At 45.7% G+C, this 22,551-nt stretch overlaps 1 long non-coding RNA gene across 11 annotated transcripts; it reads right to left on the bottom strand.

Annotated features, from left to right (window-relative positions):
* Positions 1–720: 720 nt before the first annotated feature.
* On the bottom strand, positions 721–20,587 carry LOC123053842 (uncharacterized). 11 transcript variants are annotated; one of them, XR_006425900.1, is made up of 11 exons: positions 20,145–20,583; positions 19,941–20,055; positions 19,254–19,341; positions 18,459–18,537; positions 18,238–18,278; positions 17,403–17,567; positions 16,851–16,932; positions 16,566–16,733; positions 16,333–16,477; positions 15,236–15,298; positions 721–966 (listed from the first exon to the last, which is right to left on the bottom strand). It is a non-coding gene; the product is annotated as an uncharacterized lncRNA (long non-coding RNA). The 11 variants fall into 11 exon arrangements; XR_006425899.1 differs by lacking the exon at positions 721–966 and adding an exon at positions 19,107–19,152 and having other exon boundaries at positions 15,008–15,298; positions 20,145–20,584; XR_006425892.1 differs by lacking the exon at positions 721–966 and having other exon boundaries at positions 15,008–15,298; positions 18,459–19,152; positions 20,145–20,587.
* Between the last annotated feature and the right edge of the window lie 1,964 nt (positions 20,588–22,551).

Below are 22,551 nucleotides of genomic sequence, written 5' to 3'. Positions count from 1 at the left end.
ACTTACTAGTAGAACGCCGTGCGTTGCCACGGGCTTTTTGAAGAAAAAAATGCTACTCATGGTGCTAAAATAACCGAGAACAATGCATGTCTCAGCTACCACACATCTCAGATCCTCGGTTCTCAGGTAACAAGCTTCTTCAATCAATTACAACTATCTTTTTACAAATTAAGAAAGTTCGACTCAGATACTAAAACTACATAAAAACATATAATCATGTCTTCTTCTGAATAAAAATATTATAGTACACAACAGATTCAGTTATTGTGACCACTATAAATATCTATCTTCTAGTGCAAATATTTATTTCCCCGATTATTGTGACGGCCATCTATATTTATCTTCTAGAACGGATACTTATATCCGGAAGACATACATTTGCAAGTGTTTCTTGCTGCCAACCCTACGTTTAGCTAAAATAAGTAGACGTAGCATAAAATTTGAGATGAGCATAGCACAACAAGGCCAGCTTGCCTCCATGTCAGAGAAAAAACAACTTGATTGCTCCTACTTTCGTACGCAACATCTGTGCTAGTACATAACTAAGAGGACTACGAAAAATGACGGGTGATCACGCGACGGCCGCCGATGCACATTTTTTACATCGCTTCACTTCTTCGAAGAATGAATTGCTGCCGTGTTCACCATGCAAAGAACGTTTTTGATGCAAACAACATACGGCAGCAAATACAACATAGATGTGCGTTCTCGTTTCATACTAACCTGGGTGGATGCGATAAAAACGCCATGGACAAAGCGGTCGCTAGGATGGAGATATGAACACCAAATGAACCATAGATAATTCCCAATATTAATATGTGACAGCATCTCTACTAAATAGGGAATAATTATCTCTATCAATAAGCAGAAGCAAACAACTGAAAGAAGATAACTATCTCATTTCAATCCTTACATTCACACGCCAATTTGGCCTCACCTCCGCGCCCCAGCCTCACTTTTGAAAGCCTGCAAGAGCGCGAGAGATGGGAGTAAGCACAATATTTTGCAGTCAAATGAAAGAGAGTCAGGGAGCAATTAGCATTTTTGCCGTGCTCCCCTGCTCAAACCATATCGGTGCCGCCACATCTCGTTCAGAAAAAAAGCAGTAGCAACAGCACCCAATCCCCATCGAGATATCTCAAGCAAGGTGCCCCTTCTCTTCTCTACACATCACTGTTGGGGAACGTAGTAATTTCAAAAAAATTCCTACGCACACGCAAGATCATGGTGATGCATAGCAACGAGAGGGGAGAGTGTTGTCCACGTACCCTCGTAGACCGACAGCGGAAGCGTTATCACAACGCGGTTGATGTAGTCGTACGTCTTCACGATCCGGCCGATCAAGTACCGAACGTACGGCACCTCCGAGTTCTACACACGTTCAGCTCGATGACGTCCCTCGAACTCCGATCCAGCCGAGTGTTGAGGGAGAGTTTCGTCAGCACGACGGCGTGGTGACGATGATGATGTTCCACCGATGCAGGGCTTCGCCTAAGCTCCACAACGGTATTATCGAGGTGTAATATGGTGGAGGGGGCACCGCACACGGCTAAGAGATCTCAAGGATCAATTGTTGTGTCTCTGGGGTGCCCCCTGCCCCCGTATATAAAGGAGCAAGGGAGGAGGAGGCAGGCCCTAGGAGGGGGAGCACCAAGTGTGGAGTCCTACTAGGACTCCCTAGCCCTAATAGGATTCCACCTCCCATATGAAATAGGAAAAAAGGAAGGGAAAAAGAGAAGGAAGGAAGGGGGCGCCCCCCTTCCCTAGTCCAATTCGGACCAGACCAAGGGGAGGGGTGCGGCCACCCTTGAGGCCCTTTTCCTTCTTTCCCGTATGGCCCAATAAGGCCCAATACGTATTCCCGTAACTCTCCGGTACTCCGAAAAATACCCGAATCACTCGGAACCTTTCCGAAGCCCGAATATAGTCGTCCAATATATCGATCTTTACGTCTCGCCCATTTCGAGACTCCTCGTCATGTCTCCGATCTCATCCGGGACTCCGAACTCCTTCGGTACATCAAAACTCAATAAAACTGTCATCGTAACGTTAAGCGTGCGGACCCTACGGGTTCGAGAACTATGTAGACATGACCGAGACACGTCTCCGGTCAATAACCAATAGCGGGACCTGGATGCCCATATTGGCTCCCACATATTCTACGAAGATCTTTATCGGTCAGACCGCATAACAACATACGTTGTTCCCTTTGTCACCGGTATGTTACTTGCCCGAGATTTGATCGTCGGTATCTCGATACCTAGTTCAATTTCGTTACCGGCAAGTCTCTTTACTCGTTCCGTAATACATCATCCCGCAACTAACTCATTAGTCACAATGCTTGCAAGGCTTATAGTGATGTGCATTACCGAGTGGGCCCAGAGATACCTCTCCGACAATCGGAGTGACAAATCCTAATCTCGAAATATGCCAACCCAACAAGTACCTTTGGAGACACCTGTAGAGCACCTTTATAATCACCCATTTACGTTGTGACGTTTGGTAGCACACAAAGTGTTCCTCCGGTAAACGGGAGTTGCATAATCTCATAGTCATAGGAACAGGTATAAGTCATGAAGAAAGCAATAGCAACATACTAAACGATCGGGTGCTAAGCTAACGGAATGGGTCAAGTCAATCACGTCATTCTCCTAATGAGGTGATCCCGTTAATCAAATGACAACTCATGTCTATGGCTAGGAAACATAACCATCTTTGATTAACGAGCTAGTCAAGTAGAGGCATACTAGTGACACTCTGTTTGTCTATGTATTCACACATGTATTATGTTTCCGGTTAATACAATTCTAGCATGAATAATAAACATTTATCATGATATAAGGAAATAAATAATAACTTTATTATTGCCTCTAGGGCATATTTCCTTCAGTCTCCCACTTGCACTAGAGTCAATAATCTAGTTCACATCGCCATGTGATTTAACATGAATAGTTCACATCACCATGTGATTAACACCCATAGTTCACATCTCATGTGACCATCACCCAAAGGGTTTACTAGAGTCAGTAATCTAGTTCACATCGCTATGTGATTAACACCCAAAGAGTACTAAGGTGTGATCATGTTTTGCTTGTGAGATAATTTTAGTCAACGGGTCTGTCACATTCAGATCCGTAAGTATTTTACAAATTTCTATGTCTACAATGCTCTGCATGGAGCTACTCTAGCTAATTGCTCCCACTTTCAATATGTATCTAGACCGAGACTTAGAGTCATCTAGATTAGTGTCAAAACTTGCATCGACGTAACCTTTTACGACGAGCCTTTTGTCACTTCCATAATCGAGAAACATATCCTTATTCCAGTAAGGATAATTTTGACCGCTGTCCAGTGATCTACTCCTAGATCATTATTGTACTCCCTTTGCCAAAATCAGTGTAGGGTATACAATAGATCTGGTACACAGCATGGCATACTTTATAGAACCTATGGCCGAGGCATAGGGAATGACTTTCATTCTTTTTCTATCTTCTGTCGTGGTCGGGTTTTGAGTCTTACTCAATTTCACACCTTGTAACACAGGCAAGAAACTCTTTCTTTGACTGTTCCATTTTGAACCACTTCAAAATCTTGTTAAGGTATGTACTCATTGAAAAAACTTATCAAGCATCTTGATCTATCTCTATAGATCTTGATGCTCAATATGTAAGCAGCTTCACCGAGGTCTTTCTTTGAAAAACTCCTTTATGCTTTGCAGAATAATTCTACATTATTTCCGATCAACAATATGTCACTTACATATACTTATCAGAAATGTTGTAGTGCTCCCACTCACTTTCTTGTAAATACAGGCTTCACCGCAAGTCTGTATAAAACTATATCCTTTGATCAACTTATCAAAGCGTATATTCCTACTCCGAGATGCTTGCACCAGTCCATAGATGGATTGCTGGAGCTTGCATATTTTGTTAGCACCTTTAGGATTGACAAAACCTTCTGGTTGCATCATATACAACTCTTCTTTAATAAATCCATTAAGGAATGCAGCTTTGTTTATCCATTTGCCAGATTTCATAAAATGTGACAATTGCTAACATGGTTCGGACATACTTAAGCATCGCTGCGAGTGAGAACATCTCATCGTAGTCAACACCTTGAACTTTGTCAAAAACCTTTTTCCGACAAGTCTAGCTTTGTAGATAGTACCACTACTATCAGCATCCGTCTTCCTATTGAAGATCCATTTATTTTCTATGGCTTGCTGATCATCGAGCAAGTCAACCAAAGTCCATACTTTGTTCTCATACATGGATCTCATCTCAGATTTCATGGCCTCAAGCCATTTTGCGGAATCTGGGCTCACCATCGCTTCTTCATAGTTCGTAGGTTCGTCATGGTCTAGTAACATAACCTCCAGAACAGGATTACCGCACCACTCTGGTGCGGATCTTACTCTGGTTTACCTACGAGGTTTGGTAGTAACTTGATCTGAAGTTACATGATTATCATCATTAACTTCCTCACTAATTGGTGTAGAAGTCACAGGAACAGATTTCTGTGATCCAATAAGGGAGCAGGTACAGTTACCTCATCAAGTTCTACTTTCCTCCCACTCACATCTTTCGAGAGAAACTCCTTCTCTAGAAAGGATCCATACTAAGCAACGAATGTCTTACCTTCGGATCTGTGATAGAAGGTGTACCCAACTGTCTCCTTTGGGTATCCTATGAAGACACATTTCTCCGATTTGGGTTTGAGCTTATCAGGATGAAACTTTTTCACATAAGCATCGCAACCCCAAACTTTAAGAAAAGACAACTTTGGTTTCTTGCCAAACCACAATTCATAAGGCGTCGTCTCAACGGATTTTGATGGTGCCCTATTTAACGTGAATGCAGCCGTCTCTAAAGCATAACCCCAAAACGATAGCGGTAAATCAGTAAGAGACATCATAGATCGCACCATATCTAGTAAAGTGCGATTACGACGTTCGGACACACCATTACGCTGTGGTGTTCCGGGTGACGTGAGTTGCGAAACTATTCCGCATTGTTTCAAATGTAGACCAAACTCGTAACTCAAATATTCTCCTCCACGATCTGATCGTAGAAACTTTATTTTCTTGTTACGATAATTTTCAACTTCACTCTGAAATTCTTTGAACTTTTCAAATGTTTCAGACTTGTGTTTCATCAAATAGATATACCCATATCTGCTCAAATCATCTGTGAAGGTCAGAAAATAATGATACCTGCTACGAGCCTCAATATTCATCGGGCCACATACATCTGTATGTATGATTTCCAACAAATCTATTGCTCTCTCCATAGTTCCGGAGAACGGCGTTTTAGTCATCTTGCCCATGAGGCACGGTTCGCAAGCATCAAGTGATTCATAATCAAGTGATTCCAAAATCCCATCAGTATGGAGTTTCTTCATGCGCTTTACACCAATATGACCTAAACGGCAGTGCCACAAATAAGTTGCACTATCATTATTAACTTTGCATCTTTTGGCTTCAATATTATGAATATGTGTATCACTACGATCGAGATCCAACAAACCATTTTCGTTGGTGTGTATGACCATAGAAGGTTTTATTCATGTAAACAGAACAACAATTGTTCTCTAATTTAAATGAATAACCGTATTGCAATAAACATGATCAAATCATATTCATGCTCAACGCAAACACCAAATAACACTTATTTAGTTTCAACACTAATCCCGAAAGTACAGGGAGTGTGCGATGATGATCATATCAATCTTGGAACTACTTCCAACACACATCGTCACCTCGCCTTTTACTAGTCTCTGTTTATTCTGCAACTCCCGTTTTCGAGTTACTACTCTTTAGCAACTGAACCAGTATCAATTACCGAGGGGTTGCTATAAACACTAGTAAAGTACACATCAATAATCTGTATATCAAATATACCTTTGTTCACTTTTACTAGTCTCTGTTTATTCTGCAACTCCCGTTTCGAGTTACTACTCTTAGCAACTGAACCAGTATCAATTACCGAGGGGTTGCTATAAACACTAGTAAAGTACACATCAATAATCTGTATATCAAATATACCTTTGTTCACTTTGCCATCCTTCTTATCCACCAAATAGTTGGGGTAGTTCCGCTTCTAGTGACTAGTCCCTTTGCAGTAGAAGCACTTAGTCTCAGGCTTAGGACCAGACTTAGGCTTCTTCACTTGAGCAGCAACTTGCTTGCCGTTCTTCTTGAAGTTCCCCTTCTTCCCTTTGCCCTTTTCTTGAAACTAGTGGTCTCGTCAACCATCAACACTTGATGTTTTTCTTGATTTCTGCCTTCGTCGATTTCAGCATCACGAAGAGCTCGGGAATTACTTTCGTCATCCCTTGCATACTATAGTTCATCACGAAGTTCTACTAACTTGGTGATGGTGACTAGAGAATTCTGTCAATCACTATTTTATCTGGAAGATTAACTCCCACTTGATTCAAGCGATTGTAGTACCCAGACATTCTGAGCACATGCTCACTAGTTGAGCGATTCTCCTCCATCTTTTAGCTATAGAACTTGTTGGAGACTTCATATCTCTCAACTCGGGTATTTGCTTGAAATATTAACTTCAACTCCTGGAACATCTCATATGGTCCATGACGTTCAAAACGTCTTTGAAGTCCCGATTCTAAGCCGTTAAGCATGGTGCACTAAACTATCAAGTAGTCATCATATTGAGCTAGCCAAACGTTCATAACGTCTGCATCTGCTCCTGCAATAGGTCTGTCACCTAGCGGTGCATCAAGGACATAATTCTTCTGTGCAGCAATGAGGATAATCCTCAGATCATGGATCCAATCCACATCATTGCTACTAATATCTTTCAACATAATTTTCTCTAGGAACATATCAAAATAAACATAGGGAAGTAACAACGCGAGCTATTGATCTACAACATAATTTGCAAAATACTATCAGGACTAAGTTCATGATAAATTTAAGTTCAATTAATCAAATTACTTAAGAACTCCCACTTAGATAGACATCCTTCTAATCCTCTAAGTGATCACGTGATCCATATCAACTAAACCATGTCCGATCATCACGTGAGATGGAGTAGTTTCAACGGTGAGCATCAATATGTTGATCATATCTACTATATGATTCACGCTCGACCTTTCGGTCTCCGTGTTCCGAGGCCATATCTGTTATATGCTAGGCTCGTCAAGTTTAACCTGAGTATTCCGCGTGTGCAACTGTTTTGCACCCGTTGTATTTGAACGTAGAGCCTATCACACCCGATCATCACGTGGTGTCTCAGCACGAAGAACTTTCGCAATGGTGCATACTCAGGGAGAACACTTATACTTTGATAATTTAGTGAAGGATCATCTTATAATGCTACCGTCAAACAAAGCAAGATAAGATTCATAAAGGATTAACATCACATGCAATCAATATAAGTGATATGATATGGCCATCATCATCTTGTGCTTGTGTTCTCCATCTCCGAAGCACCGTGCTTGTGATCTCCATCTCCGAAGCACCGTCATGATCACCATCGTCACCGGCGCGACACCTTGATCTCCATCGTAGCATCGTTGTCGTCTCGCCAACTTATTGCTTTTACGATTATCGCTACCGCTTAGTGATAAAGTAAAACTATTACATGGCGATTGCATCTCATACAATAAAGCGACAACCATATGGCTCCTGCCACTTGCCGATAACTCGGTTACAAAACATGATCATCTCATACAACACATTATATCACATCATGTCTTGACCATATCACATCACAACATGCCCTGCGAAAACAAGTTAGACGTCCTCTACTTTGTTGTTGCATGTTTTACGTGGCTGCTACGGGCTTAGCAAGAACTGTTCTTACCTACGCATCAAAACCACAACGATAGTTTGTCAAGTTGGTGCTGTTTTAACCTTCGCAAGGACCGGGCGTAGCCACACTCGGTTCAACAAAAGTGAGAGAGACAGACACCCGCCAGTCACCTTTAAGCAACGAGTGCTCGCAACGGTGAAACCAGTCTCGCGTAAGCGTACGCGTAATGTCGGTCCGGGCCGCTTCATCTCACAATACCGCTGAACCAAAGTATGACATGTTGGTAAGCAGTATGACTTATATCGCCCACAACTCACTTGTGTTCTACTCGTGCATAGCATCAACGCATAAAACCAGGCTCGGATGCCACTGTTGGGGAACGTAGTAATTTCAAAAAAATTCCTACGCACACGCAAGATCATGGTGATGCATAGCAACGAGAGGGGAGAGTGTTGTCCACGTACCCTCGTAGACCGACAGCGGAAGCGTTATCACAACGCGGTTGATGTAGTCGTACGTCTTCACGATCCGACCGATCAAGTACCGAACGTACGGCACCTCCGAGTTCTACACACGTTCAGCTCGATGACGTCCCTCGAACTCCGATCCAGCCGAGTGTTGAGGGAGAGTTTCGTCAGCACGACGGCGTGGTGACGATGATGATGTTCCACCGACGCAGGGCTTCGCCTAAGCTCCGCAACGGTATTATCAAGGTGTAATATGGTGGAGGGGGGCACCGCAAACGGCTAAGAGATCTCAAGGATCAATTGTTGTGTCTCTGGGCTGCCCCCTGCCCCCGTATATAAAGGAGCAAGGGAGGAGGAGGCCGGCCCTAGGAGGGGGCGCACCAAGTGTGGATTCCTACTAGGACTCCCTAGTCCTAGTAGGATTCCACCTCCCATATCGAATAGGAAAAGAGGAAGGGAAAAGAGAAGGAAGGAAGGGGGCGCCCCCCTTCCCTAGTCCAATTCGGACCAGACCAAGGGGAGGGGTGCGGCCACCCTTGAGGCCCTTTTCCTTCTTTCCTGTATGGCCCAATAAGGCCCAATACGTATTCCCGTAACTCTCCGGTACTCCGAAAAATACGCGAATCACTCGGAACCTTTCCGAAGTCCGAATATAGTCGTCCAATATATCGATCTTTACGTCTCGCCCATTTCGAGACTCCTCGTCATGTCCCCGATCTCATCCGGGACTCCGAACTCCTTCGGTACATCAAAACTCAATAAAACTGTCATCGTAACGTTAAGCGTGCGGACCCTACGGGTTCGAGAACTATGTAGACATGATCGAGACACATCTCCGGTCAATAACCAATAGTGGGACCTGGATTCCCATATTGGCTCCCACATATTCTACGAAGATCTTTATCGGTCAGACCGCATAACAACATACGTTGTTCCCTTTGTCACCGGTATGTTACTTGCCCGAGATTTGATCGTCGGTATCTCGATACCTAGTTCAATCTCGTTACCGGCAAGTCTCTTTACTCGTTCCGTAATACATCATCCCGCAACTAACTCATTAGTCACAATGCTTGCAAGGCTTATAGTGATGTGCATTACCGAGTGGGCCCAGAGATACCTCTCCGACAATCGGAGTGACAAATCCTAATCTCGAAATACGCCAACCCAACAAGTACCTTTGGAGACACCTGTAGAGCACCTTTATAATCACCCATTTACGTTGTGACGTTTGGTAGCTGTGACGCCCGGATAATTAAGCTACAGTAATCCCACGCTAATGATGCCACATCACCACGGTTACTGTTGTTAACCTCGCGATGATTCGAAACCGTTTCAAAATTTAAATTCAAATTAATGTCAATAATAAAAGTTTTCAAAAATTTAAACAAAAATGTTCGGTGGGTGCCAGATATTGCACTGATAATTATTGTGGAGAAAACATATTTTTAGAAAATGCCTAACTATTTTAAAATGATGTAAAACAGAAAAGAAAATAAATAAAAAGAAAAGAAAATGCAACAGAGAAAACAAACAGAAAAAAAACAAAAGGAGGAAGAAGCCCCCCCTCTGGACCGCGGCCCAGCTGGCCATCGGGCCACCAGGCCGGCCCAGGCTGGCCCCCACTCCTCTCCTTATCCCCTCACCCCCCCGCAACCCTAGCCACCACCGACACCCCCCCCCCACGATCCCCACTTCCCCCCACTCCCCCGATCCCCTCCTGGATCGGGATCGTCCTCGACGCCCCGGCTCGTCCCTGCCGCCTCGCCGTTCGCCGGCGCCACCCGCCGGACCGCCTCATCCTCTTCTCCTCTCCATCGTCCCCTCGTCACCGGGCCCCACCCGCTCGTCGTCGCCGTGCACCACCACCGCCGCCGTCCTCTCCGTCACCGAACCGCCCCCGAGCTCGTCGCCTCGTCCCCGTCGTCCTCCCCGCGCCCACTGCCATTTCCCTGCAACCGTCGGTGAGACGCCGCGCCTCCCCTCTCCCCCTGTCGGACGCCATCCGCCGCGCCCGACCGCGCCGGTGCACGGGCCAAGCCCCGCTCGCTGCTCCTCCCGTTCACGCACCGTCGCGCCATGCCTGACCCCGCGACGCACCTCGCTGCCACACCCGCCGTGCTGCTTCTCCCCGACGCCTGCGCCCTCGCTCGCCTCTGTGCTGCCCGCCCCTCGTGGCCGCGCCACCGCGCCTGCCCCTCCGCGCCACTCCGACCGCACCAGCGCCACCCCTCGCCTCCACCCGCCGTGGCCCCTGGCCGCGCCGGCGAGCCCCGCCATCGGTGCCCCGGCGTCCTCGTCCCGCCCTGCGGGCGAGCGCTCGCTCGGGTGCGCCCGCACCCGTGGACCAAACCCGCTCGCCCCCCTGGGCCACTGCCAGGTGGGCCTCGCCCCCCCGGGCCACTGCCAGGTGGGCCTCGCCCCCCCTGGGCCACTGCCAGGTGGGCCTCGCCCCCCCTGAGCCACTGCCCCTAGGCCCGAACCCCGTGGCCCTATGACATATGGGGCCCAGCCCACAGAACGAAAAGAAAAATAATAATAAATAATTAAAAAAATAATAATAATAATAATTATAAAAGATTTAAAAAATAAATAAAATAATAATAATAATAATAATAAATTAATTAATAAATATATAAATAAAACAAATAATAAAAATAAATTTAATTAATTAATTAATTAAGTTAATTAATCCTGTTTTAAATTAATCTAATTAGATAATTAATTTAACTAAACAGTAGTTAATTAGGTAACAGCCCTTGACAGGTGGGACCCACCTGTCAGGTTGACCAGGTCAACGGTCAACGTTGACTGCTGACGTCAGCATGACATCATGCTGATGTCATAAATCCATTTTCGAATTAAATTAAATAATTAATTAAATTCTAGAAATTAATAAAATCTTTAGAAAATCATATCTTTTAATTCGTAACTCGGATTAAAATATTTTCAACATGAAAGTTGCTCAGAACGACGAGACAAATCCGGATACGCAGTCCGTTCGTCCACCACACCTCCCTAACCTATCGAACTCGCAACTTTCCCCCTCCGGTCCATCTGTCCGAAAACGCAAAACATCGGGAATACTTTCCCGGATGTTCCCCCCCTTCGCCGGTACCACCTACTGTCGCGTTAGGACACACCTAGCACTGCTCATTGTCATGTCACGCATCGTCATGTTTATGTTTGCATTGTATTTACTGTTTCTTCCCCCTCTTCTCTCCGGTAGACTACGAGACCGACACTGCTGCTGCCCAGTTCGACTACGGAGTTGACGACCCCTCCTACTTGCCAGAGCAACCAGGCAAGCCCCCCCTTGATCACCAGATATCGCCTATTCTTCTCTATACTGCTTGCATTAGAGTAGTGTAGCATGTTACTGCTTTCCGATATCCTATCCTGATGCATAGCCTATCCTTGCTACTACTATTGTTAACTTTACCTGCAATCCTACATGCTTAGTATAGGATGCTAGTATTCCATCAGTGGCCCTACATCCTTGTCCGTCTGCCATGCTATACTATCGGGCCGTGATCACTCGGGAGGTGATCACGGGTTTATACTATGTACTTTATACATGACACATGTGGTGACTAAAGTCGGGTCGGCTCGTAGGAGTACCCGTAAGTGGATCTTTGTGGCGGAGCGACAGGGCAGGTTGAGACCGCCTAGGTGAGAGGTGGGCCTGGCCCTGGTCGGCGTTCGTGGATACTTAACACGCTTAACGAGATCTTGGTATTTGATCTGAGTCTGGCCACTTGGCCTATACGCACTAACCATCTACGCAGGAGTAGTTATGGGTATCCCGACGTCGTGGTATCAGTCGAAGCCTTCGTGACGTCAGCGACTGAGTGGTGCGCGCCGTGTTGGACCGCTTTGACGTAACCGCCGTGATCGTGTGGGTTGCTAGGTCTGCTCGCGGCCGCGTTCGCAACGTGCAGGTGTGCATAGGGCGATGGGCCCAGACCCCTGCGCGCATAGGGTTAGACCGGCGTGTTGACCTCTCTGTTGAGCCTAGGTGGGGCTGCGACGCGTTGATCTTACGAGGCCGGGCATGACCCAGAAAAGTGTGTCCGGCCAAATGGGATCGAGCGTGTTGGGTTATGTGGTGCACCCCTACAGGGAAGTTTATCTATTCGAATAGCCGTGTCCCTCGGTAAAAGGACGACCCGGAGTTGTACCTTGACCTTATGACAACTAGAACTGGATACTGAATAAAATACACCCTTCCAAGTGCCAGATACAACCCGGTGATCGCTCTCTAACAGGGCGACGAGGAGGGGATCGCCGGGTAGGATTATGCTATGCGATGCTACTTGGAGGGCTTCAATCTACTCTCTTCTACATGCTGCAAGATGGAGACGGCCAGAAGCGTAGTCTTCGACAGGACTAGCTATCCCCCTTTTATTCTGGCATTCTGCAGTTCAGTCCACTGATATGCCCCTTTACACATATACCCATGCATATGTAGTGTAGCTCCTTGCTTGCGAGTACTTTGGATGAGTACTCACGGTTGCCTTTCTCCCTCTTTTTCCCCCTTTTCCTTTCTATCTGGTTGTCGCAACCAGATGCTGGAGTCCAGGAGCCAGACGCCACCGTCGACGATGACTCCTACGACACTGGAGGTGCCTACTACTACGTGCAGGCCGCTGACGACGACCAGGAGTAGTTAGGAGGATCCCAGGCAGGAGGCCTGCGCCTCGTTCGATCTGTATCCCAGTTTGTGCTAGCCTTCTTAAGGCAAACTTGTTTAACTTATGTCTGTACTCAGATATTGTTGCTTCCGCTGACTCGTCTATGATCGAGCACTTGTATTCGAGCCCTCGAGGCCCCTGGCTTGTATTATGATGATTGTATGACTTAATTATGTTTTAGAGTTGTGTTGTGATATCTTCCCGTGAGTCCCTGATCTTGATCGTACACATTTGCGTGCATGATTAGTGTACGGTCAAACCGGGGGCGTCACAGTAGCACACAAAGTGTTCCTCCGGTAAACGGGAGTTGCATAATCTCATAGTCATAGGAACAGGTATAAGTCATGAAGAAAGCAATAGCAACATACTAAACGATCGGGTGCTAAGCTAACGGAATGGGTCAAGTCAATCACGTCATTCTCATAATGAGGTGATCCCGTTAATCAAATGACAACTCATGTCTATGGCTAGGAAACATAACCATCTTTGATTAACGAGCTAGTCAAGTAGAGGCATACTAGTGACACTCTGTTTGTCTATGTATTCACACATGTATTATTTTTCCGGTTAATACAATTCTAGCATGAATAATAAACATTTATCATGATATAAGGAAATAAATAATAATTTTATTATTGCCTCTAGGGCATATTTCCTTCAATCACCACTCCTCACCATCCAGCACTGGCGGAGCCTCATAGAGGCCAAACAGATCGTGACCCCGCCTTCCAAAACTGCAAACAAAAAATTACTACTATGCATACTAAGTGTTTGATCCAACCCATTAGTGAATAATACTCCTCCCAACCCCATTATTATTAGATGAATACCCTTGAAGGATACACACATGCATATTCGTGTGTGAAGCTAGCTAGCTACTCCATGAAACTTGATTGAATGTTGTACGAGCAGCTTCCTGCTGCATGTGCACATAATGCTTGCTTACTGCTACATTAGATGGATTCACCCGGCTGGTGGCTGCCTGCTGCATATGTTGGCATTAGGTCGATTCGCCCCCTGCTTGCTGCTGCGCCTACACGGCCATCTCGTGCTATGCGCGCAATTGCCAAGACGATGAGCTGACGACCGTTGATGAGCCAAGCTGCCAAAGGATGGAAGGAGCAAGATATGTTCGATTACAGTGTAATTTTACTTCTAGGCTATTTTGAATTAAAATTTGCTTTGAGTTGAAAATTTGCCCCTCCCCCCTTGATTGCTTGCCACGCTCCGCCACTGCCACCCAGCGCTGCTCCTCCTCTTCTACATCCATCTCCCACAAGTGGCTTGCGTCACCCCTCCCCCAGCTCCCTCCTATCAACGGATGGCCGTGCTCCACCCGCACCCTCGTCGCAACGCCCGTGCTCCAGCCACACTTATGAAGCCGCATAGAGAGCTCAGGCTCCTTCCTCTTCCCTGACCGTGGCAAGGGTGAAGTTGCCGCCCTGTGCTCCCTAGACCTCCATCCGCCCGTGATCCATCCCCCTACCATCCAGAACGGGCAAAAAAAGAACGGGGCCATCCCGTACTCCCTTCCCCTCCTCCACAACCAAGCAACTGCCACATGCTCGTCCACCAAGCCTCAACCGTGGCGCCCGGATCGAGCATGAATGCACGCGCCGCCTGCCGGATCTGGCACGGATGCGCGCGGTGGCTCCTGACTTCCCTGATTTATGGGAGATGCCGTGTTGGGCATGCGATGCCCTGTCGATCGATGGGGTGAGGGAGGCTAACGACACGAAACGACAATGTACTCCCCTTTAATAGTAGAGATATATGGAATTTTTTATTATAAATTCTTGATCAACCAATATTTAGCACCTGGGGAGCTGGGCCAATAAATAAAGCCTACATGCTATAAAACGAATAGGAAGGCTCATATAGACACAGAATCAAGCATCTATCCCCATTGGATGTACATATTTTAAGCACGAGCACTTTTGAGTTTCAGTTATACAGGTTGTTTTAGCAAATTTGAAGTGCAAATGTGTGATATATTAAGAGATTTACTCACACTGCATGTGCAGTACATGAGCGGCAGCTGGCAGGCATAGCAAACAACGAGATTCTAAACTTCGCAGAAAACACAAGATCACCTTCCAATCTGAGTATAAAAGGGTCTCATTCAGATCCAGAACTATCATAAAAGACATGTCTTTTAGGAGGCATGTCTAGGAGTTTTTCTGATGATGGTGAAACAAATCCCTACATTACATATAGTTTTTAGTATCGCAAGGAGCGTACAGTTGACAATATACAAAATGGTACACCAATAACAAAAAGACTGCCCTTTTTTACTAACCTGAATTTGATCTTCAATTTGGCTCCTGACTTCAAGTAGAGGTCAATATAGCAGCAGCAGGAGCTGCATAGTAGAACATACAATTTATACTAAGCAGGCAAAAAGAAGGAATGACTGAACAGATAAGCAATCTAAGCAGACAATTAAGATGTTACTACAGAGCCTAGCTAGCTGCTCAGGTTTATCAGTAAGCTCACGGCATGGTCCGTCCCTGTCATATGCATTTGCATAGAGCATTCCAGAATATGCACATAGAAACATTACCATGCAATGATTTACATCCAGGTTGAATAGATTATAGCCAAAAATTTAGTATGAATGTCACCTGCCCTTCGTACCGATCGCAGTAAATAAAAACATATAATTTGATGCATTTTTTTTCTTCTGTTACGGTCTAATGACATGGTTGGTACAATTTAACATACCTTCCCTAGTCCAAAGGGGACACAAGCTTCTATTGATAGTCCAAAGAGGCTAAGTATGCATGCTTAAACAATACACCATGTCTATTTAGTCACATGTGAGCTCTTCTTGATCATGAAAGGTACCAGGTACCACAAAAATAGTTCAGCGCCATCCAAATTAAATAAGGACCGAATAAATTGGCAATGAATCCTAATGCAATGATTGGAATAAGAATAAGACAAAAAAAGAGAAGCAACATAATAAACAGAGAAAGATTAAATGGACAGGTGATATAATGTCTGCCTCTTCTCGGAAAATCTAATGGCAACTCTATCAATTTCAAGTACTCTTATTATAGATAACATCAGCATAAAACTTATGTATATCTATTGATTCAAGGCTACAGATTTCTTTCTTGAAAAGGAAGACAATTTATATATGAAAGGTAGCGGCTTTCATCGAAAAAGATTCTTGCTCCTGACACATAATTTCTTTACTGGTTTCTCAGCTACGGAGAAGAAAACGATTTCTTAGTCACACACAGAATTAATGGGCACCAAGAGCATTTGCACATTTCAATTCACTTGATGCTTCAAAAAAGTGTCTCCTCTGCCCGAACAACTGAACAAATGTTGAGAACTCAGAGGCCATGGCATGCTAGAAATGGAGGGAGGGAAAGGAGGAAATATTACATGAACAGCAGCTCGGGTCTCCCATGTCAGCTCACCCCCTCAAGCAGGCCTAGATCTCTTTCCTTGCGCCCGTTCAAACAATCGATCCGTCCGATGCGTGCAGGGGATTCCACAAATGCGTCCTCTCATAGCCATGGCGGTGAACCTGCAGAGCAAACACATGCAATGACTGAAATGAATGGGATGCCTTGCTCGGTTCTTCGAGGCCCATGCATACTCGAACAGATTAATACCTGTGTTCATCCTCCAAACAGGGCACGGCCGGCACGGTCTCCTCCAATCAGTGCAACGCGACCATGCCCTGCTCTGTTCGGCGGCGTCTGCGTCGTCCGTGGGGATCCGCAGCGGCGGCGGCGTCCGTGGGGATCCGTGGCCAATTCTTTTAATGATCAGACATGACTCTTGCATAAGTGATATCAGTATCCGATTAAGATGATTTTGAAGGCACCAAAACAAGAACTAGGTGAAGACAACAATAATATATATTAGTATCCAAGTAAGATGATCTAGCTAAATACCTGTGGGTTGCCACAGAATAACTCCTCTTGAAATGCACGTCAATTGCCTCCCTTTAATAGCCCCAAATGCATAAGTTTACAACTACAAGTCGTGCGTGGGAACAAGATCACAAACATATATTCATTTCATTGGTCAAAATAGATTTATAATAACTAATTTCATTTGTCGAAATAGACCAGTAATCGTAGAAGAAGAAAAGTAATATACAACATATATTATAACTCTGCACTACGGCCAACCGGCTACATCACCCATGCGGCTTCACCTTCGACAACTAATAAAATTTCTAATATCATCCACCTTGAATAATATAATAACATTCACTTTCATTTTATTTTTATCTTGGAGCCTCATGGTCACATGTTCAAGGAAATTTTAATTTCAGACAGCAATGGTATCTACCAGCAACAAGATTTCTAGATGTCCAGAAATGCAGTATATTTCTGTGTATGGCATCATCACAATTATCCATGCCATTACAGGATCTATCAATTCAAAATAAGTGAAAATAATGGGTGTTATCCCAGTTTGCGAAATTGATGAAGTCTTACCTTGGCGCTGAAGCTGCTGGAGAACTACATCGCAAGCAACCCAGAGGACGAAGCTTCCTTCACTTCCTTTTGATACTCATTTGCTCAGTCCATGCTTATCAATGGTGGCTGCAGAAACTGGAATCAAGGAGCAAGCTATGCTTTTGCGTCTTTTTCTTGGCCCTCCTAAAAAATCATTAAACAGTTAGGCAATTAATTCGGCGGGGTAAATGCGGAAAATTGTATGTGATTTTCCTATCCTTGGAGTAAATATCCTAAGTAAAGTCGAAGCAAAGGAGGGCCAATATGCTAACAGTTCATAGCACAAGTTTAACATACATGACAAAAAAATGCCGTTGCTGCATTTTTGCAGAGCATGCCTACCATGAGATGAATATTAGAAGACTGATTGGGCCGAGAAGGCTGAGAAAGATCATCGTGATGGTGCTGGTAAACACATCTTGGGTTGGTTGGCTGGATTATACATTCACTCTCGATGGAAATCCCCAACCAGAATGTACATTTTCTAAACCAGCAGAATATCAAAGAAGAAATTCTGGTTTTTGGTTGGTGGGACATCAATCCACATATTTAATTGATTCTAAACCCAGAACCAACACTACAAGCACAACATTAAGTTTATGGGTTCGAAAGGTACATCAAAAAGTATCTACAAACAGTTTAACTTCGAAACAAGAGATTGAGGTGCATGTCCGTATGTAGGTTTATTTGTTTTCTTAGCAGTGAAAGTAGGAGAGACTCTTACTATTCAATTAGGCTATAGAAAAAACAAGTCCATTTCTCTTGTCGAGCAAAATAACTCAGGAAGCTAATTAATAGTGCAAACGGAGCTTACTTTTTTCTAAGGAAATTATTTGCTTCACATGACATTTGTTCCTGCAATATTATAATTATAATATCATGTATTGTTGGCAATAGGCAAATTTATATCTGAACAAATTCTATGAGAAAGCGACGGGGCTCCATGAAACTACACGGCTCCCTGAAACTACACATTATACCCTTTGTGTTAGTCAAGATCAAAAAATAGCTAGGCATTGGTAATCATGATTGTACCTTATAATCAAGTTATTTGTTGCGTTGATGTCTGGGTTGAAGTATATGCGAGACTGCTCAGTCGTACGCAAGATAGCATCTGAAATTCAGTGCATACAATCAGAGGCATGTTACCTCCAGAAATCCCTATCAAAAGACAGTGGTTTACTTCCCTGCATTACATTTGCCAAAAGATACTAAGCATAACATTAACCCATTTAGTTGTCTAGATAACCAGATTAAATCATAAGCATTACATGGTTCTTATTTCAGTGAAAAGGAATACCATTGAATAATGATTACCAATGCATGTCAGCATGCATAATTCAGAAACCACACGTTTAATCATTTAGGGGGCAGATACATTTGTTTTCAGAGCCTGCAACTATGAAATGCTAGACAAGTTTATTGTCCTACTAAAAATATGAGGAAATTATCAATGTCAAAGTTGTTGTGTCTAGTGCCAAAATTAACTACTATATCAGGTTAGGTCTGCTAGAAATAACAGTGGTAAGTAAGAAACGTGACAAAAATTAAGCATCGACTCATATGTATACCTACAGATCTAGCCAAAAGCTTTGACACGCAAGAACAACAATAACAATGAACCTGCTCGAGTCTCGGCATATACTTGACTTCCCGTGCAAATCTATTCGCTATATTACTTACCCATAAATCACTCTACATCATCTTCTTATTTCTCTAACAACTATATCTGCATGACCAATCCAAGTTCACCACCTCTGTTAATGACATATCCAACTCACAATCCCCCCTTCCACCTCCACCAACACACTTAGAATTTCAAACACTTACCGGTGCACTTGTCTTCCACAGCTCATTAATATTTACACGGCGTAATGCAACTTCTCGAACTTCATCCCGGCTCATTAACTCCACCACTCTAGCGCACACACAAAATATTGATTATGCTCTATAGAACAAAGAACAAAAATGACTTCACATGCTAAATATTGATTCTGACAATGATATACTGTTTCGAAAAGCTGATCAATACTCGTAAGATCTGTAGTAGGTACAGATGTTGCATAAGTTGATGTACTTTCTGAAGCCGGGATGACCATGCTAGAAAAGCAAGTTGTTTGCAAATCTAATTGGATGAATAAACTGGAAGTACAAATGTACTTAAAATAAAGAAGTTTTGATCAAGTTCATTAATAAATAACATGCACCAAACCACTTGTTAGAATAAGGATGCTAGAGAGATTACTTGAAATCCATACAAGCGAGCAATTAGAATTATGTGGTGCAGAAGAATGACTTTGGGCTGTTAAAAATAAAGAACAATGATTGTGCCTATCTATACACGATTTTCCTCTGCTCAAGCAAGCAAGCAAGAATCAAACAACACAATATACAACAATTTGATTGCACACATGTTCAAACTGGATGGATACGTGCACATTAGCAAACACCACCAAGTTGTGTCCAGACCATTTGCAATCAAAAGATGAGATGTGCAGGGAAGGGGGTGGAGCTCACCACACCAGGCCAAATGGTAGGAGGAGGGAGTAGGCAGCCGCAGCAGCAATGAGGGAGGGCTCGTCCTCGTCCACCTGAAGCAGTAGGAGCAGCAGCTGGTCCAGATCCGAGCAACCTGCACAGAAAACAAAGGAAAGGAAAGGAAAGGAATCACAAGGAGGGGCATGAAGAAACCGACAAGACAAGGGAAGGAGGCGCGCGCACCATGGTCGGAGGTCGCCGGAGATGGCCTGCAGCCGGCGCGCGTCCTTTCCTTGGAGGTTGAGGCGTCGGACCTCCACGGGTAGCTAGGGATTCGGGCGTCTCAGTCCATGGTTGTAGCCGGGTCGGACCTCCATGGACGATCTCGAGGGACGGCGGCCCGCCGGTGCGGCTGCGGTTCTGGCCGCTGCCTCCCCTTGCCGCCGGATCCCTTCCATTCCCTTCCCTCCCTTGGGAGAGGGAGAGAAGGTGAGGGGAAGGAGGAGGCCGGGCAGGGCTCCTCCCGCCTGCTCGCGACGGGAGGTGGCGGGGGCGGCCGTGACGGGGGCGGCGGCGTTTGAGGGAGGGGATCGGCGGCGGCTGCGAGGGCGAAGGATCTAGTGTGGCGTCGCTCGAGGGCAAAGGCTTCGCTCGCTCGTTCGCAAATCGCAACGCATGGGTAACGTCTGGCTAATTTTCGTAGGTTAATTTTCGTAGATTTTTTCAGAACGATTTTTTTTCAATCAACCGGAGGGTTTAGCACTGGACATCGTGGGAGCCTACCTTTTTTCTCGATGGGATGCGGGAGGTGGGATCGAGGACGGAAAAAAACCGTCTCTGGTGGGACGAAAATTGACCGGCGGAGACTACCAACTGCTTCATTAGGAGTAGAGAAACTCATATTGTGCACGTGGGGGCTACGATCAATATTGGCCATACATTTTGGCGTGTGTCTGTCTAGAGGATTTACGAACATACCGGCATATAGTATGATCTCAGTTTATGAAAATAACATGTCATGACTGTATGATTGTCTAGTTTCACATGTTTATGTTTATTATGCGCACATTTATAAGAGACGCTGCCAGCGAACCTATGAAACCCGGTCCAATTTCCTGCATAAGCAAACCTTGAAACTCTCGTTTACTGGCACTTCTACTTTCAACTATTACTTATTTATAAAATGCAAAAGTACTTCATATATCATTATCTACTCACAGCTTGTTGCAACTAGTAAATCTAGTGCGATTGACAACCTGTTGGCTGTTGCCAGCCACCCTCCTGCGCCAAGTGTCAATTCATCATTTGCTCGAGATCCCGACCTCTCTCCCCTGAGGCGGCGGCGCCGCGCCGCCCCTGGGGAGTCGCCATCCACATTGCCCTCAGCCCTCCCCCTCCATCGCCTCCCACTACCGCCGTCGTCGCTAAGGACGCCGCAGAGCGAAGCCCCTGTGGTGAGGCGGCGGCGGCGGCGCAGTCCTCGGCCGGTGGTAACGCGTGGGGGCAGCGGCGTCCATCCCCCTCCTCCTACAACGGCAGTGTCCAGCGGGTTGGCGGTGGTCAAGAGATCTCCGGCGGCCGTTGGCGGATGAGATTTTGGCTGCGATGAGATCTGATTTGGGTCCGAGGGGTTTAGATCGAGATCCACTGCGGATGTGCCTCGTCTCGACAACAGCAAGAGGAGATCCCCCTGGGTAATCGCGGCACGAGGACGTTTGGATCTCTTGGCTCGGGCATGGTGGTGGTGGCTGCCTTCTCCACCGAAGGCGGTTGGCCAGACTGGTAGTGACGGATCTTGGATCCCACTATTAGCACCGGCGGCGAGTTGGGGAGACATAGTCGCCGGTGAAAACCGAGCCGACTCCGGTCATGGCGGGCGATGGCGGCGTCTACGTCGTTACCTTGATGAAGGTATCGTCAAGCAACTATCGTCAACCTGCTCGTGCCGCTCAGGGAGAAATCCTAAGATCACCGGATCGGACGATGGCGGTGCTGCGGTGTCGTGTTCCCTATTGGGGGCATCGTTTGTGGAGCGGCGCCGGATGGAAGAGGCGTGAGGTGGTGTGGCGTGCCTTCTCTCGCGTCGACGACGGGTCTCGGCGGCATGGAGCAGCGGGGTCTCGACGCTGGACGTGGCGTGATGGCCTCGCGCAGGGAGGTGGCGCTGTCTGGCGCCATGGTGGCATCGACAGCTGACCTGGCAAGGTCTTTGCGTCAGTACCTGCTCTGAAGATGGTTAGGTGGATTACGGCGGCGGTAGCCTCGGTGAGTGCGCCGGACCGGTGCGTGACCCATTCCCGGCATGTGGCTGGGATGGGGCATCCGGCATTAGATGTTAGGCTTTGGTGCGATGTCGGTTTGGTATTAGGCTCGGACATTCGGGACCCTTGCATCAAGGGGATAGGAGTAGCGACATGTGTCTCCTAGATGGTGGCTTCAGGCTTACCGATGTAATGCTTTGTAAGGTCACTGAGAATAATTAATAAAATGGCTGCATGCATCGCCCAGATGCAGAGGCCGGGGGTACTCCTCCTTTTCTAAAAAAACCCGGTAGGGCGGTATAGGGTGGGGGAGGTTGCATTCCACTACCCCCTTCACATGAGCGAGGACTTAATACTCTAGCGGTTGGACGCGCAGGCGGCGCTGGCAT

The sequence above is a fragment of the Triticum aestivum genome, chromosome 2D (assembly GCF_018294505.1).
Source record: "Triticum aestivum cultivar Chinese Spring chromosome 2D, IWGSC CS RefSeq v2.1, whole genome shotgun sequence".
Taxonomy (NCBI): domain Eukaryota; kingdom Viridiplantae; phylum Streptophyta; class Magnoliopsida; order Poales; family Poaceae; genus Triticum; species Triticum aestivum.
The sequence above is the reverse complement of the archived record's forward strand: the minus strand, read 5'-3'. Positions and strand labels throughout refer to the sequence as shown.